The sequence below is a fragment of the Pan paniscus genome, chromosome 8 (assembly GCF_029289425.2).
Source record: "Pan paniscus chromosome 8, NHGRI_mPanPan1-v2.0_pri, whole genome shotgun sequence".
Lineage (NCBI taxonomy): Eukaryota > Metazoa > Chordata > Mammalia > Primates > Hominidae > Pan > Pan paniscus.
Genome location: NC_073257.2, coordinates 100,010,607 through 100,026,752, shown reverse-complemented (window position 1 = coordinate 100,026,752; position 16,146 = coordinate 100,010,607). Strand labels below are relative to the sequence as shown.

Below are 16,146 nucleotides of genomic sequence, written 5' to 3'. Positions count from 1 at the left end.
ACCCCTGAACTTGTGCATACTGACAACCATGTGATCACATAGGTTTCCATCATATTTGATCACATCGCAGTAGTATAGAAAAAGTCTGTCATTCAGATTTATTGTTAACATCAAAATACTCACTTTCAAATATAAACGTTTGACATGTAACAGAGTGAAAATCTTGAAAACTATATATGCAGAAATTCTATCAGTTAGTTGAAAAATATGTATTACTACAAAAGTAAAATTATAATAATGTCAGTTGTGAAAAGCTGTCTATTTTCACATACAAAAACAATTAAAATATTTCAAATAGTTAAATAAGGAAATATAATATAAATATTAACTGATTTATAATAGTTTATAAGTGTAAATGGTATACTAGCTAGATATCTTTAGCAAGAATATTACATCCTTTGAATCAAAAAATGTTTATATTGGCTGGGTGCAGTGGCTCATGCCTGTAATCTCAGCACTTTGGGAGGCCTAGGCAGAAGATCACTTGAAGCCAGAAGTTCAAGACCACTCTGGGCAACATAGCAAGACCCTGTCTCCACAAAAAAAGTTTTTTTTTAAAAATGAGTCAGGTGTGGTGATGTGTGCCTGTAGTCCCAACTACTTGGGAAGCTGAGGCAGAAGGGTTGCTTGAACCTACGAAGCTGAGGCTGCAGTGAGCCATGATCATACCACTGCACTGCAGCCTGGGTGACGGAGAGACCCAGTCTCAAAAAAAAGTTTATGAAATTTTAAATAATAATAACACAAGTCAAAATGGTAAAGGTAAGATATAATGTTAGTCTTTGTGGGATTTCTTGGTATAGTTGCCCAAGTCAGAAACCTTGGAGTCATGCTGGACCTGGCCTCCAATCTCACCAACTACAGCCAACCACCTTTCAGATGCTGTTGACTCTATGTCCTAAATAGCAATTTATTATCTCCCCTACTTTTCTCTACCCCCACTTCCACTGCCGCCAGCTGAGATATTCATGTTTTCACCCAATTTCTTGTCACTCTGTGTTATAAGGATAGGCTGAGCAATGGCAACAGATCCAAATACACAATGACTCAACTTATAAGTAAACACATAAATGTTTACTTCTGGCCCACTTAACAGTCCAGTATGTGTTTCAAGACAGTAGGGAGGCCTATTCTGATGACAGCACTAGTATCTCCATGACTTGGTTTCCAAGATCTCAACTCAGTCAGCCAGCATAAAACCCAGCACACGTGAGGTTTTAATGGGCCTGGACAGAATACAACACAACTCACTTTTGCACACATTCCATAGACTAGACTAAGGTCACATGACCACACCTAACTGCAAGAGAGACTGAGATGTGTGGTCTGGCTGTGTATCCAGGCAGAAGTACATTTGGTGAAAACAGCTGGTGTTCTCCGCCAAATATCTTTTATTTATTCATTTTTCACATTGCTACCAGAGTGGCCCAACATTGAACCTAGATCATATTTGGTGAGTGAGTGAATGAGTGAATGAGCAAGTGATCAGATCAGCTATCAAGATCCTCCTCAAAATTCTCCAATGCCTCTTCATCAACTATAGGGTAAAAATGGTAACTTCTTACTTTTACTGTTCTGCTACTGATTACCTTTCTAGCCTCATTTCATGTCATTCTTCCCCTCTCATACTAGTATTAATGAAACTGGACCATTTGTCGTTGCTTAAATAAGCCATATTTTCTCGTATGTTATGTCTTTACATGTACATTTCTCACTTTTTCACCTGCAAAACTTCCACATATCCCTCAAGCCTCAGCTCAAGAGTCCCTTCATGTTAGGAGCATTCTAGTTCCACTCTTTAATTATACTTAGATATACAATAAATTTTTTCTTCTTTTTGAGACAGGGTCTCACTTTGCCACCCAGGCTAGAGTACAGTGACGTGATCACAGCTCACTGCAGCCTCAATCTCTGGGCTCAAGTGATCCTCCTACATTGGCCTCCCTAGAAACTTGGACCACAGGTGCATGTCACCATGCCCAGCTAATTTTTTTTTAATTTTTGTAGAGACAGGGTCTCACTATGTTGCTCAGGCTATACAATAAATTATGTTAACAATAGTCACCCTATTGGCCAGGTACGGTGGCTCATGCCTGTGATCCCAGCACTTTGGGAGGCCAAGGTGGGCAGATCACCTGAGGTCGGGAGTTCAAGACCAGCCTGACCAACATGGAGAAACCCTGTCTCTACTAAAATTACAAAATTAGCTGAGCGTAGTGGCACATGCCTGTAATCCCAGCTACTTGGGAGGCTGAGGCAGGAGAATCACTTGAACCCAGGAGGTGGAGGTTGTGGTGAGCCAAGATAGCACCATTGCACTCCAGCCTGGGCAATAAGAGTGAAACTCCATCTCAAAAAAAAAAAAAAAAAAAGTCACCCTATTATGCTACAAAAGACTAGATCTTATTCATGTTTGAGGGGTTTTTTTGAGACAGAACCTCACTCTGTCACCCAGGCTGGAGTGCAGTGGCACAATCTCAGTTCACTGCAACCTCTGCCTCCCAGGTTCAAGCGATTCTTGTGCCTCAGCCTCCTGAGTAGCTGGGATTACAGGTGCAGGCCACCATACCCAGCTAATTTTTTGTATTTTTAGTAGAGACAGTGTTTCACCATGTTGGCCAAGCTGGTCTAGAACTTCTGACCTCACGTGATCTGCCTGCCTCGTACTCCCAAAGTTCTGGGATTACAGGAATGAGCCACCACACCTGGCCCTAGAACTTATTCATTCTAAATGTATTTATGTACCCATTAACCATCCTCACTTTATCCTCCACTCCTGCCACTCTTCCCAGTCTCTGATAAGCATCATTCTACTCTCTATCTCCATGAATTCAGTTTTTAAAATTTTTAGCTCCCACATATGAGTGAAAACATGTAAAATTCATCTTTCTGTGTCTGGTTTATTTCACTTAATGACTTCCAGTTCCATTCATGTTGTTGCAAATGACAGGATTTCATTCTTTTTATGGCTGAATAGTACTTCATTATGTATATGTACCACATTTTTTTATCCTTTTGTCTATTGATGGACATTTAGGTTGTTCATGAAGTAAATTTTGTCTATGCTTGAGCTGATGGATACCCCAATTATCATTATTTCATCATTACACATTGTATGCCTATATCAAAATATCACATGTACTCCATAAATATATAGAACTATTATGTACCAATAATAATTATAAACAAAAAATTTTAATTAAACAAAAAGAGTCCCTTTCTACAGGAAGCCTTTAGCAACACTCCACCTCAGGTTCTATCCCCAGCAAAGTTGGAAGCTAACTCCTCCCCCAGCTCAGCAACCTCTACTCTGTAATTGTCACTTTGCCTTGTTATTCTATGCTTGCATAATCTGTGTCTCTCTAGGAAGCAAGCTGCTAATGGAGAAAGCAATGGGTGTGCCATCTACTCTCTCCCTAACAGCAATGGGGCAGCCACCATTTAGGTAGGCTTAACATTTTCCATTTTGAATCCCATCAGCTTGTTGAATTCCATCACCTTCTGGAACTACAGCCAAAAATAAAAATCAACATATAGGGACAACCACAAAGAAGAATACCAAATTTACTCTTCTTCTTGAGTAGATGGCACCATCATTATCAATTGGTTACTCAACTTACTCAACTCAAGCAGGCACCTTGGGAATTACCTTATCTCCCCTCACCATTTACATTTAGTTCCCCAAATCCTACACATTCTACATTGTTGGCATTGCTAGGTTTCCCTGCCCTCCATCTGCTATGCAGTGGCAAGTCAAAGAAAGGAAAGTCTTCTCCTTTCTTTACTCCTCCTAACTCACCTCCCTCTCTTCAGTCTCTTGCTCAGTACATTTTCACATGGCGTAGATCTGTGTAGAAACTTTCAATGACACTCTCGCCAGTCCTGGCCAATGCTCATGCCTCATCCTAAGCACAAGGCCGATCCTGGCCAGGTCCCAAATTCTTTCCAGCCTCATGTCCTGCATTATTCCCATTCATTGATGCTCTAACCCCACGGAGCTCTTTGTAATTCCTTGACCATATAGTGTAAGCCTTTGCCCATCCAAGTCTTTTACCCTCTCTCCCAAAGTGTTTTTCTTCCCCCACCCTTCACCCTGCCTTTTCCTACCACCAACCTCCCATTCCTCACAAAGAGGCTCAGATAATATCTTTTTTGAAGCTATCTCTAGCTTCAAAAGGTTCATACAGCCTCTTCCCATAGCATTTACTATAGAGACCTACTACACCACTGATCACATTATAATCATTTTTCATGCATTTCACTGACTAGATACTTGTGTGTATATATATGTATATTTATTTCTGTAGAAATATTTATAAATATATAGGAAATATCAACCTCAATATACATATATATTTGTTTATTTTAAAGTAGGATGATGAGTTAGCACCGGCCAGGATTTTTACTTTAAAGAAATATATATGGCCGAGCACGGTGGCTCATGCCTGTAATCCCAGCACTTTGGGAGGCCGAGGCGGGTGGATCACAAGGTCAGGAGATCGAGACCATCCTGGCTAACATGGTGAAACCCCGTCTCTACTAAAAAATACAAAAAATTAGCTGGGCATGGTGGCGGGTGCCTGTAGTCCCAGCTACTTGGGAGGCTGAGGCAGGAGAATAGCGTGAACCCAGGAGGCGGAGCTTGCAGTGAGCCGAGATCGTGCCACTGAACTTCAGCCTGGGTGATAGAGCAAGACTCCATCTCAAAAAAAAAAAAAAAAAATATATATATATATATATATACACACACACACATATATATACACATATATAACATAAATATACATATATCAGGATATATATACACATATCAGGATACATATAAGGTAAATTTTATATTTACATTTTATATTTATTAAATTTTATATATTTATTATTTATAAATTTATATTTTATATTTATTAAATGTTATATTTATATTATATAGCTCTCTCTCTTTCAAGATCCAGTCAGTGAAATGCACAATATATATAAATATGAAATATGTATATTTTGCCACTAAATGAAATAAAAATTCTCAAAGGCAGGAACCATGTATACAATCAGTGCTTAATAAATATTCATTTAAAAGAATGAGTAGAACCCTGTTACACTGTGTTTGTTGTTTTGTTTTGTTTTTTAAAACAGAGTTCGGCTCTGTCGCCCTGGCTGGAGTGCAGTGGCATGATCTCGGCTCACTGCAACCTCAGCCTCCTAGGTTCAAGTGATCCTCCCACCTCAGCACCCCGAGTAGGTGGGACTACAGGCATGCACCACCATGCCTGGCCTAATTTTTGTATTTTTTGTAGAGATGGGGTTTCATCATGTTTCCCAGGCTGGTATCAAACTCTTGGCTCAAGCAATTCACCCACCTCAGCCTCGGCCTCCCAAAGTGCTAGGATTATAGGCATGAGCCAATGTGCCTGCTTAAGCTACATCTTCAGCAAAATTCTTAACAGTTATAATTCTATATATTGAGGAGAAAGAATCATGTCCCTAGAGATGTGAGTGGTTCCCACAGCAGATGGTCACATGGAACATTCTAATCAGACAGGCCAAAAAAGAAGCAAACCAAAGTCAGGGCCCTATGTAGCAGCCTCTACAGCAACAGGCTGAAAATTCTTCCAAACTAACTCTGACCCCCAGCCTTCTTTACTGAGATCAACCAGTATCCCATTTAAAAGTTTCAGCCACAAAATGGGGCATTCTTTCCTTGTGATTCACATTACCCAGAAGCCTCCAGCTTCCCGGAATTTGTGTTAAGCAGTAGCTTTCAAAGATGATAATATTTGCCAACAGTCCCTGGGGCACTACTTTACATTTTCCTGAAACAAAAAGGGGATTATTTTGTTCATATTCCTCATTTCTACAGGCCTTTGCATATATTAGTTCTTCCTCTTCTGGCATTAAATAGCAATCTCTTTCCATTAAATTATGAGAATTACTTTATTGTCTTTTTAACATCAGTTGTCCATCAAGGTTGACAACAAGGCTCCTTGACATTCTCATGAACATCTTACTCAACATGTGGGTACTAATTTCCCACTCGTCTTAAGAAATGCTGATCACAGGTAGTAAGAAATTAACACTTAAGAATTTGATCTTTACCAACGTCCCATAATTACCTATTCAGTTCTATAGGCCTGCATTATTACTGCCCAAACCATAATCTTTGAAATTATGTAGAAAGAAAAAAAATGATGCTGGGATTATTATCAATCTAATCAAATCCAATTATTTGATTATTGATAACTTATTTTTCTTCTCTGGCCTTTTTTCATCCCTTTTCATATCTCAGGAGTGTGCTCTATCACACTTCCTCCTGCCCAAGGATTAGTATGTCCAGATTCTGGCTTTCCTGCAAGGTGTATTTTGAATGCCAATATCCCTCTATGGAATTCCCATGATGCCTCCCTATCCAACATAACCTTTCTGTTCTCATGCACCACCTTAGTCCCTTCTCTAATATTTTGCACTACATTGTAGACATCGCTCCATATGTCTTAACTTTCCTACTGCACTACGAGTTTCTTAAAGAAATAATACGCATGCTCTTATTATGTTATCTTTAAAGGACTCTCAGAGTACTGAGTTTACAGAAGCATGCCATTGTTTGTTGGGTAAATACATTTTTCTGCCCATAAACTGCTATACTAGGTAAATGGGTGATTTAAAGGTTTTAGTGAATAATTAAGACCAATTTGGGTCAAGGTTTTTACAGTATTTGACATATAGAATGTAATCCAGCTTCCACTGTTCTCTAGCTCAGGGATGCACCTTCTTAGCCTTAAAAAGTCTTACTCATCACGGGAATAGAAGCTTCCTGAGGGCAGTGGCCGTTCCTATTGTTTCCCTCAGTGGCCCCTGTGCCTGGCTTGTGGTAAGTATTCAATACATATTAATTAGTAAATTAATCTTTCAAGATCCAATTCCATTTCTTTTGAAAGCTTTTCCTAACCATCTCAGGATTCACTTATGCCTGATGCTACATATGTCTGTGTATATATACATATATTCATATATATGTACATACATGTATGTGTATATATGCTTTTTGGATGATTCAACGGTATAGTCATTCAAAGAAAGCATATCTTTCTATTTTATAGATAAGAAAACAGAGGGCAAGAGACCTTTAAGTAATGAGGTTACAAGCTGGTTAAGTGGCAAACCTTGAATTCTGACTCAAGTATGTCAATTCCACCGGGTTCTTGTTAATATACTACTGTGTCTTTTATAATTTCAAGAGGCTTGAAATTTCCCTCACTTTCCAAAATCAACAGCATAGTAACATAATCCTTCCAGGGTTAGCATTAATTTTAATATCTATAGTCCTTTGAGATCTATTTCTCTTTCTGTTCTTTACTTTGCAGTATGCTCCGGGAACGTGCTCTGCCTGTGATGAGAAGTTCCATTCTAGTTATATACCACTTTGGCTTCCTTTTCCATATATGAACTAACAATGCATTTTTCTTGGATTTCTCTCAGTTCTTGTAGTTTAATAAAGCTTCCCAAGACACGCTAAAGGTTTCTTCCCTCTGTGCACACTTCCTCCTTCCTACTAATCACCTTTCTTTTGTGACAGTCCATCTCTCTTCTAATACTTCATTTAGCATAGATTTTCCAGCTGTCTCCTTTATCTTTTTAAAATTATAATTATAATTAAAGTATAATTTTAAGATGTATGATTATATACATCTTCATTGCAGAAATGTTAGAAAATGCATATACATAAAAGGAAAATATTGATAACTACAAATACCACCACCCAGTAAAAGTACCATTAATTCTGCAATCTCCATCTTGCTTTATTTTTATCTATATGAATATATTTGTTTACAGATACAGATTTTTAAAATAAAATTAAATACATGAGTCATTTTTAATTAAGAATTTGTCATTTAGTGTCCTGTGGACACAAAAAGGAGGGTTTTGGGCCGGGCATGGTGGCTCATGCCTATAATCCCAGAACTTTGGGAGGCCAAGGCAGGTGGATCACCTGAGGTCAGGAGTTCGAAACCAGCCTGTCCAACATGGTGAAACCCCGTCTCTACTAAAAGTACAAAAATTAGCCAAGCATGGTGGCGGACGCCTGTAATCCCAGCTACTTGAGAGGCTGAGGCAGGATAATCGCTTGAACCCAGGAGGCAGAGGTTGCAGTGAGCTGAGACCGTGCCATTGCACTCCAGCCTGGGCAACAAGAGCAAAACTCTGTCTCAAAAAAAAAAAAAGGAGAAAAGTTTTTTGGCAAACAATAAAATTTGTTATATATTCAAATAAATCTCATTAATTATATTATTCAGTTTCTCTAGTATAATGCATATTTGTTCCTCTTTGGTTAGTTAATGACTCACAGGAATATGCTAATGTTCTCCCACCACAGATTTTTTTCTTCACGCATCGCAAACAGATTTTCCATTATGTATTTTATCATTATGTTGTTGTTTATTGTACATAATTTCACTACAATTAGGTATTTATTGAGGTTTCTATATGTCAACAATAAAACAGTAATCCTTTTGTCCTATTTGTTGATTTTTATAGGAACATAAAATACTCCTATGTCAAAATTGGGACTCCTGCTTTATTTTTGTTTGTATTTGTATGTCATGTTTTGCTAATTCTTACATTTTTAACCCAGCATGTGAAGCAGTGCTAGGCACATGGTAGGCATGCAATAATTTGATTCATTGATCTACTGAATCAATAAATAGTGGTTACACTTTCTTTGTTACTCCTTGTAGATGTCTTTTCTAGGTATTACCTTATTGGATTTCGTTTTTGACCCAGTGTGGTACTTTCTTTCTTTCTTAGGTGACTTTACTTCATTTTTATTTTTTTTAAGTAATATACACTTGGTCCTATTTCTGTCATGTTGTTGTGTGTTTTTAAATGTTTATTACTATTTTCTAACTTTTATCTGTTTCACTGATGTGTTTTCCTTCTATAATAATTTGAAATGTTTTAGTTCTGCCAGTAGTTATCTTTTTAAAAAATTACTTAAATCCATGCTTCCCTTCAATATTCTCAATCTATATTATAATTGAAGAGTATCTATTGACATTTCATATGAAAAATACTTCCTCCTATGGCCTCCCCTTCTACCTGCCATCTAGCCAGTTGGGAGAGGTAAGGTTTGGGACTTTTGTCTCAGCAAATTATTGTAAATGTTAACACTGTATATGTTTAGAGTATTATCATTGTTTGCGCAGTGAACCTTCTTTTTCAATAATGTGATGGGTTTTTTTGTTTGTTTGTTTGTTTTTGTTTTAAAGTTCTGGGATCCACGTGCAGGATGTGCAGGTTTGTTACACAGGTAAACATGAGCCATGGTGGTTTGCTGCACCTATCAACCCATCACCTAGGTATTAAGCCCAGCATGCATTAGCTGTTTTTCCTGATGCTCTCCCTTTCCCACACCCCACCAACAGGCCCCATCATGTGTTGTTCCCCTCCCTGTGTCCATGTGTTCTCATTGTTCAGCTCCCACTTATAAATGAGAAGGTGTGCTGTTTGGTTGTCTGTTCCTGTGTTAGGTTGCTGAGGATAATGGCTTCTAGCTCCATCCATGTCCCTGCAAAGGACATGATCTCATTCCCTTTTATGGCTGCATAGTATTCCATGGTGTACATGTACTACATTTTCTTTATCCAGTCTATCATTGACGGACATTTGGGTTGATTTCATGTCTTTGCTATTGTGAATAGTGCTGCAATGAACATATGTGTGCATGTATCTTTATAACAGAATAATTTATATTCCTTTGAGTATACACCCAGTAATGGGATAGCTGTGTCAAATGGTATTTCTGGTTCTAGGTCTTGGAGGAATCACTGCACTGTCTTCCACAATGGTTGAGCTAATTTACATTCCCATGAACAGCATAAAAGTGTTCCTATTTCTCCACAGCCTCACCAGCATCTGTTGTTTCTTGACTTTCTGATAATCTCTATTCTGACTGGTATGAGATGGTATCTCATCGTAGATTTGATTTACATTTATCTAATTATCAGTGATGCTGAGCTTTTTTTAATGTGTTTGTTGGCCACATAAATGTTTTCTTTTGAGAAGTGTCTATTCATGTCCTTTGCCCACGTTTTAATGGGGTTGTTTGCTTTTTAGTGTGAATTTGCTTAAGTTCCTTGTAGATTATGGTTATTGGACCTTTGTCAGATGGATAGACTGCACACATTTTCTCCCATTCTGTAGGTTGTCTGTTCACTCTGATGATGGTTTCTTTTTCTGTGCAGAAGTGCTTCAGTTTAGTGAGATCCCGATTGTCAATTTTTGTTTTCATTGCAATTGCTTTTGACATTTTCACCTTGAAATCTTTGCCCATGCTTATGTGCTGAATGGTATTGCCTAGATTTTCTTCTAGGGTTTTCATAGTTTTGGATTTTACATTTAAGTATTTAATCCATCTTGAGTTAATTTTTGTATAATGTGTAAGGAAGGGGTCCAGTTTCAATTTTCTGCATATGACTAGACAGTTCTCCCAGCACCATTGATTAAGCAGGGAATCCTTTCCCCATTGCTTGTTTTTGTCAGGTTTGTTGAAGATCAGATAGTTGTAGATGTGCAGTCTTATTTCTGAGTTCTGTATTCTGTTCCATTGTTCTATATGTCTGTTTTGGTACCAGTACCATGCTGTTTCAGTTACTGTAGCCTTGTAGTATAGTTTGAAGTAGGTAGCATGATGCCTCCAGCTTTGTTCTTTTTGCTTAGGATTGTCTTCACTATATGCACTCTTTTTTGGTTCCATATAAATTTTAAAGTAGTTATTTCTAACTCTGTGAAGAATGTCAATGGTAATTTAATGGGAATAGCATTCAATCTATAAGTTGCTTTGGGCAGTATGGCCATTTTCATGATATTGATTCTGCCTACCTGTGAGCATGGAATGTTTTTCCATTTGTTCATGTCCACTCTGATTTCCTTGAGCAGTGGTCTGAGTTCTCCTTGAAGAGGTCCTTTACTTCCCTTGTTAGCTGTATTCCTAGGTATTCTATTCTCTTTGTATCTAATGAGAATGGAAGTTCATTCATGATTTGGCTCTCTGCTTGTCTATTGTTGGTGTATAGGAATGCCTGTGATTTTTGAACATTGATTTTCTATGCTGAGACTTTGCTGATGTTGATTATTAGCTTAAGAAGTTTTGGGGCTAAGATGATGGGGTTTTCTAGATATAAGATTATGTCATCTGCAAACAGAGATAGTTTGATTTCCTCTCTTCCTATTTGAATACGTTTTATTTCTTTCTCTTGTCTGATTGCCCTGGCCAGAACTTCCAATACTATGTTGAATAGGAGTGGTGAGAGAGGATATCCTGTCTTGTGCCGGTTTTCAAGAGGAATGCTTCCAGCTTTTTCCCATTCCGTATGATATTGGCTGTAGGTCTGTCATGAATGGCTCTTCTTATTTGTAGGTATGTTCCATCAATACCTAGTTTACTGAAAGTTTTTAACATGAAGGGATGTTGAATTTTATTGAAGGCTTTTTCTGTGTCTATTGAGATAATCATGTGGTTTTTGTCTTTAGTGCTGTTTATGTGATGAATTACATTTATTGATTTTTATATACTGAACCAGCCTTGCATCTGGGTATGAAGCCAACTGGATTGTAGTGGATATGCCTTTTGATGAGCTGCTAGATTCAGTCTGCCAGTACTTTATTGAATATTTTTGCATTGAAGTTCATCAGGGATATTGACCTGCAGTTTTTAATAATGTGATTTTTGCAATCTTTTATGTAACCATGTGGTATAGTTTGGATATTTGTCCCCACCCAAATCTCATGTTGAATTGTAATCCCCAGTGTTGGAGGTGGGGCCTGGTGGAAGGTATTTGGATCATGGGGACAAATCCCTTATGGCTTGGTACTGTCTTCATGATAGTGAGTTCTCATGAGATTTGGTCACTGAAAAGTTGTGGCACCTCCCCTACACAACTCTCTCTCTCCTGCTCTTGCTTGTGCCATGTGATGTGCCTGCTCCTGCTTCACCATCTGCCATAATTGTAAGCTTCCTGAGGCTTCCCCAGAAGCAGAGCAGATACCAGCAGCATGCTTCCTGGATAGCCCACAGAACCATGAGCCAATTAAACCTCTTTTCTTATAAACTACCCAGTCTCAGGTATTTCTTTATGGCAACACAAGAGTGGCCTAATATACGATGTTTATCATAGTTTTATGTACCCTGTTCTAAATTGAATAGTTTCAAGGCTCATTACTGTCACTAGCCCTTCCATACCATGATTTCTCACTTCAAGAGGTTTTATTTACTTATATTTAAATTTTGAATGAATAATTCCATAAAACTTTAAAGGCAAGAATGTCACCAAGACAATTCTAGGTGTTGTTCATTTTGTCCTTAATTATACATCAGCCACAGGCATATCTGGATCATTGTTTTTTTCAGAAACATCTTTGTTTTATTTGTTCTCTCCCTTTTGGGATCACCAATTATCCACATGCTACACCATTATTATTTGTCTCCTGTATCTATTATATTCCTTCTCTCTAGTCTTCTTGCCTATTTCCTCTATGTTCTTACAAAGCTTCTTATACTTATCTCATTTAACTGGCTTGATTCTCTGCAGTGGTAATTCCACTCTTCATTGCTTCATATGCCATTATAATGTCTCTTGTGGTCTTACTTGTTCCCTTACATTTTAGTCTTACATTTCTTTTTTATTCTCATTCTGTTGTCTTACCATAACATCTTCTATCTCTTATTCAAAGAAATCATAATTTGTTTAAGTATCCTGAAATTTCTAAGCAAATGCTCCCTAAAACTGAACTGTCTTTTCTGGAGCATGTTCAGCCTTTGGTTTGGGGAATGCTATGGTAATCTTCTACTTTTATGTGGCAGAATATTTTATATATCCCATTTTTTGTTTTGTTTCATTTCATTGTTGTTTACTTTAGAAATCATTCATTTAATTTAAAAAATAAGACGGCTTGCAGCGGCACATGCCTGTAATCTCAGCAATTTGGGAGGCTGAGGCAGGATCCCTTGAGTACAGGAGTTCGAGACCAGCCTGGGCAATACAGTTGAAACCACTTCTAAAAATAAAATATTAGCCTAGTGTGGTGGCGTGCACCTATGGTCCCAGCTACTCGGGAGGCTAAGGTGAGAAGATTGCTTGAACACAGGAGTTGGAGGCCACAGTGAGCTGTGATCACGCCACTGAACTCCAGCCTGGGTGACAGAGCAAGATCCCATCTTAAATAGATGAATAGAATAATTTTCAAAATATATTTATTGAGATAAAGGTAAAGAAAAAAATCTTAGCACTAGCCTGCAGTTTCATCTTCTAGAGTGAAAAATCTTTAAACAAGTAAGCAAAGAAATATCCAATGTGAACTGGGGAAAGTCATTTAAGAAAAAGGGAGTCCTATCAGAAAGAATACTTTGGGGAACCTCTTTTGTTTGGGTGATTCCCTAGACCTCTTGAGAAGTACCATTTAAGATAAAATTTAGGCCAGGTGCAGTGGCTCACGCCTGTAATCCCAGCACTTTGGGAGGCTGGGGTGGGCAGATCACCTGAGGTCAGGAGTTCGAGACCAGCCTAGCCAACATGATGAAAGCCATCTCTACTAAAAATACAAAAAATTTGCCGGACGTGGTGGTGCACACCTGTAATTTCAGCTACTCAGGAGGCTGAGGCACAGGAATTGCTTGAACCCAGGAGGCAGAAGTTGCAGCGAGCCAAGACCACATCAGTGCACTCTAGCCTGGGGGACAGAGCAAGACTCTGTCTCAAAAAAAATACAATGAACAAGGTAAAAATACCAGCACATGCAAAGCTCTGAGGTCAGAAACACTCCAGTTCCTCTCCACCCTAATCACTCTGCAGGAGATAAAGAGGTTGGAAAAAACCAGGTCATTTCCAGTGTTGTACAAGCTTGGACATTCTTGGAAATGCCATGAGAAGTTATTAGGATCTTCAGGGGAAAGGACTGACATGGTCTGATCGATGCTTCAAGTTTATTAGGACTGCTATCTGAAGAATGGGGTTGAAAGAAAAAAGGAGAAGCAAGGGCCAATTAGGAAGGTTTGTCAGTAATCCCAGTAAGAAATTATAGCAGTTTGAATTAAGAGAGAAAGACTAAAGTTATACTTTGGAATAAGAATCTTAGATTAAATGGATTGGATTAAATGTGGTGGAGAGAAGGTTGTTAAATAAGGAGAAAAAAATATTAGGCCTTTGGCTTGAACAACCAGGTGGACAGTGCTGCTGTTTACTGAGATGTGAAAGACTAGGGGAAGAACAGGGTTAGGGCTGAAAATCAAGAATTCAGTTTTGGACATGTTAAGCTTGAGATGCATGTGAAAAATAGATAACATGGAGACTCTGTGGAGAAATAGTAGATGGAAATAGAAACTTGAGAAGTCATCAGGATACAGAGGTATTTAACATGAATGGATTGGAGCACCTTGGGTAGAAGTATAGAGGGAGATGAGTAGGTAGCCAAACACCACAACCTAAGGGACTCCAAAGTTTAGACATGTAGTAGAGAAGGAAGAGGTGAGAGGAGGACCCAAAGACTGTGGAGTCACAGAAGCCAAGAAAGAAAGGTGTTTCAAGAACAGTGGTCGACTTTCATTTAAACTGGCAAAATGAAGATACTTCTACACACTTCTCTCAGAAATCTCCTTCAAACAACAAAGAGAATGAGAACAGAAACACAAATTCCAACTTTAATGAATGCTAGAGACATTTGTAGCCAACAAAAATATGAAGATGAAAAGAGGTGGAAGGATAGTAACTACCTATAGGAACAGTAGAAAGTGAAACAAGTGCTTGCAGAGAGATACTGATGAGAAGAAAGTTGATTGACTCTGCCTAACCCTGAAAAGACACAGAAAATGGAGTTATCCAGTACTATAAAAAAGGGAGAAAAATGGAAAATTGAGCCTTGGGATTTTGGATCTCTTGCGCCACAATATGAATGGACAACCAAGTATTTCCAGACATTTACAGTAATATAAAAATAGAGATTCAAACAACCTGAAAAAAGGAACTTGAAGAGGAAAAAAAGTATAAAAGCTGAAGAAATCTTGAAATTTAAAACACTGTAATTACTCCTCTCAGAATGATAAGAATATATTGTGTGTATAAATCAGCAACAGGAAGCCACATAAAAGAAAAGTTCGGCCAGGCACAGAGGCTCACGCCTGTAATCCCAACAGGCTTTGGGAGGCGAGGCAGACAGATCATGAGGTCAAGAGATTGAGACCATCCTGGCCAACATGGTGAAACCCTGTCTCTACTAAAAAATACAAAAATAAGCTGGGCATGGTGGTGCACACCTGTAGTCCCAGCTGCTCGGAAGGCTGAAGCAGGAGAATCGCTCAAACCCGGGAGGCAGAGGTTGCAGTGAGTCGAGATCGCACCACTGCACTCCATCCTAGCAACAGAGTGAGACTCTGTCTCAAAAAAAAAAAAGAAAGAAAGAAAGAAAAAGAAAAAAAAAGACAGAAAAATTCAGAGAACAAGAAAGAGATCTTGGAAATAAAAATACAGCTGCAATGACTTTTTAAAAATCAATAGAGCAATTGGAAGATACAAACCAAGAAAATCCCTCACTTTTCTTTGAAATTAAGGACTTGTTAATAATAATACAGAAAACTTCGTCCCAGAATTTAGAAAAAAAAGAGAAAGCTTTTTGCAATCAAATTATCAGTCCAGCCTCTGATGAAGCCTATGTTAGTAGGCACATCTGAGTGGTAATGAATGCCAGCAGCTCTGATGAAAAAAACAGGATCAATCCAGAAGATGAGTTCCAGAAAGGAAGAAGAACAGAGAAAATAATGGGAGGGAAATTATTATATATACACACACTTAATTCCCAGAATTAAAAGACATAAAACTATAAATTAAAAGGATCCACAATTACACACAATGAATATTAAAAGATCCCTAGGACACATTATCATAAAATTTTAGAACATCAAAAATGAAAAGAAGATCCTAAAAGCTTCCAGACAGAAAAACAGGTCCCATAGAAATGACAGAAATCCAAATGGTATTTGGCTTTACAACAGCTATATCAGAGGTGGCAGCATAGGGGAAAGGTTGGAAACCTGGCTGCTGGGTTTGAATCCTGACTCTATACTCTGTGAGTAATGATAGTGTTGTTATGAGGATAAGGTAGGTTCGTATT

General features: G+C 38.3%; 1 non-coding gene across 1 annotated transcript; it reads left to right on the top strand.

Moving 5' to 3' along the window:
* The first annotated feature begins 15,663 nt into the window (after positions 1–15,663).
* On the top strand, positions 15,664–15,741 carry LOC112441076 (small nucleolar RNA SNORD74). The gene has a single exon (XR_003029054.1). It is a non-coding gene; the product is annotated as a small nucleolar RNA SNORD74 (small nucleolar RNA).
* Positions 15,742–16,146: the final 405 nt, after the last annotated feature.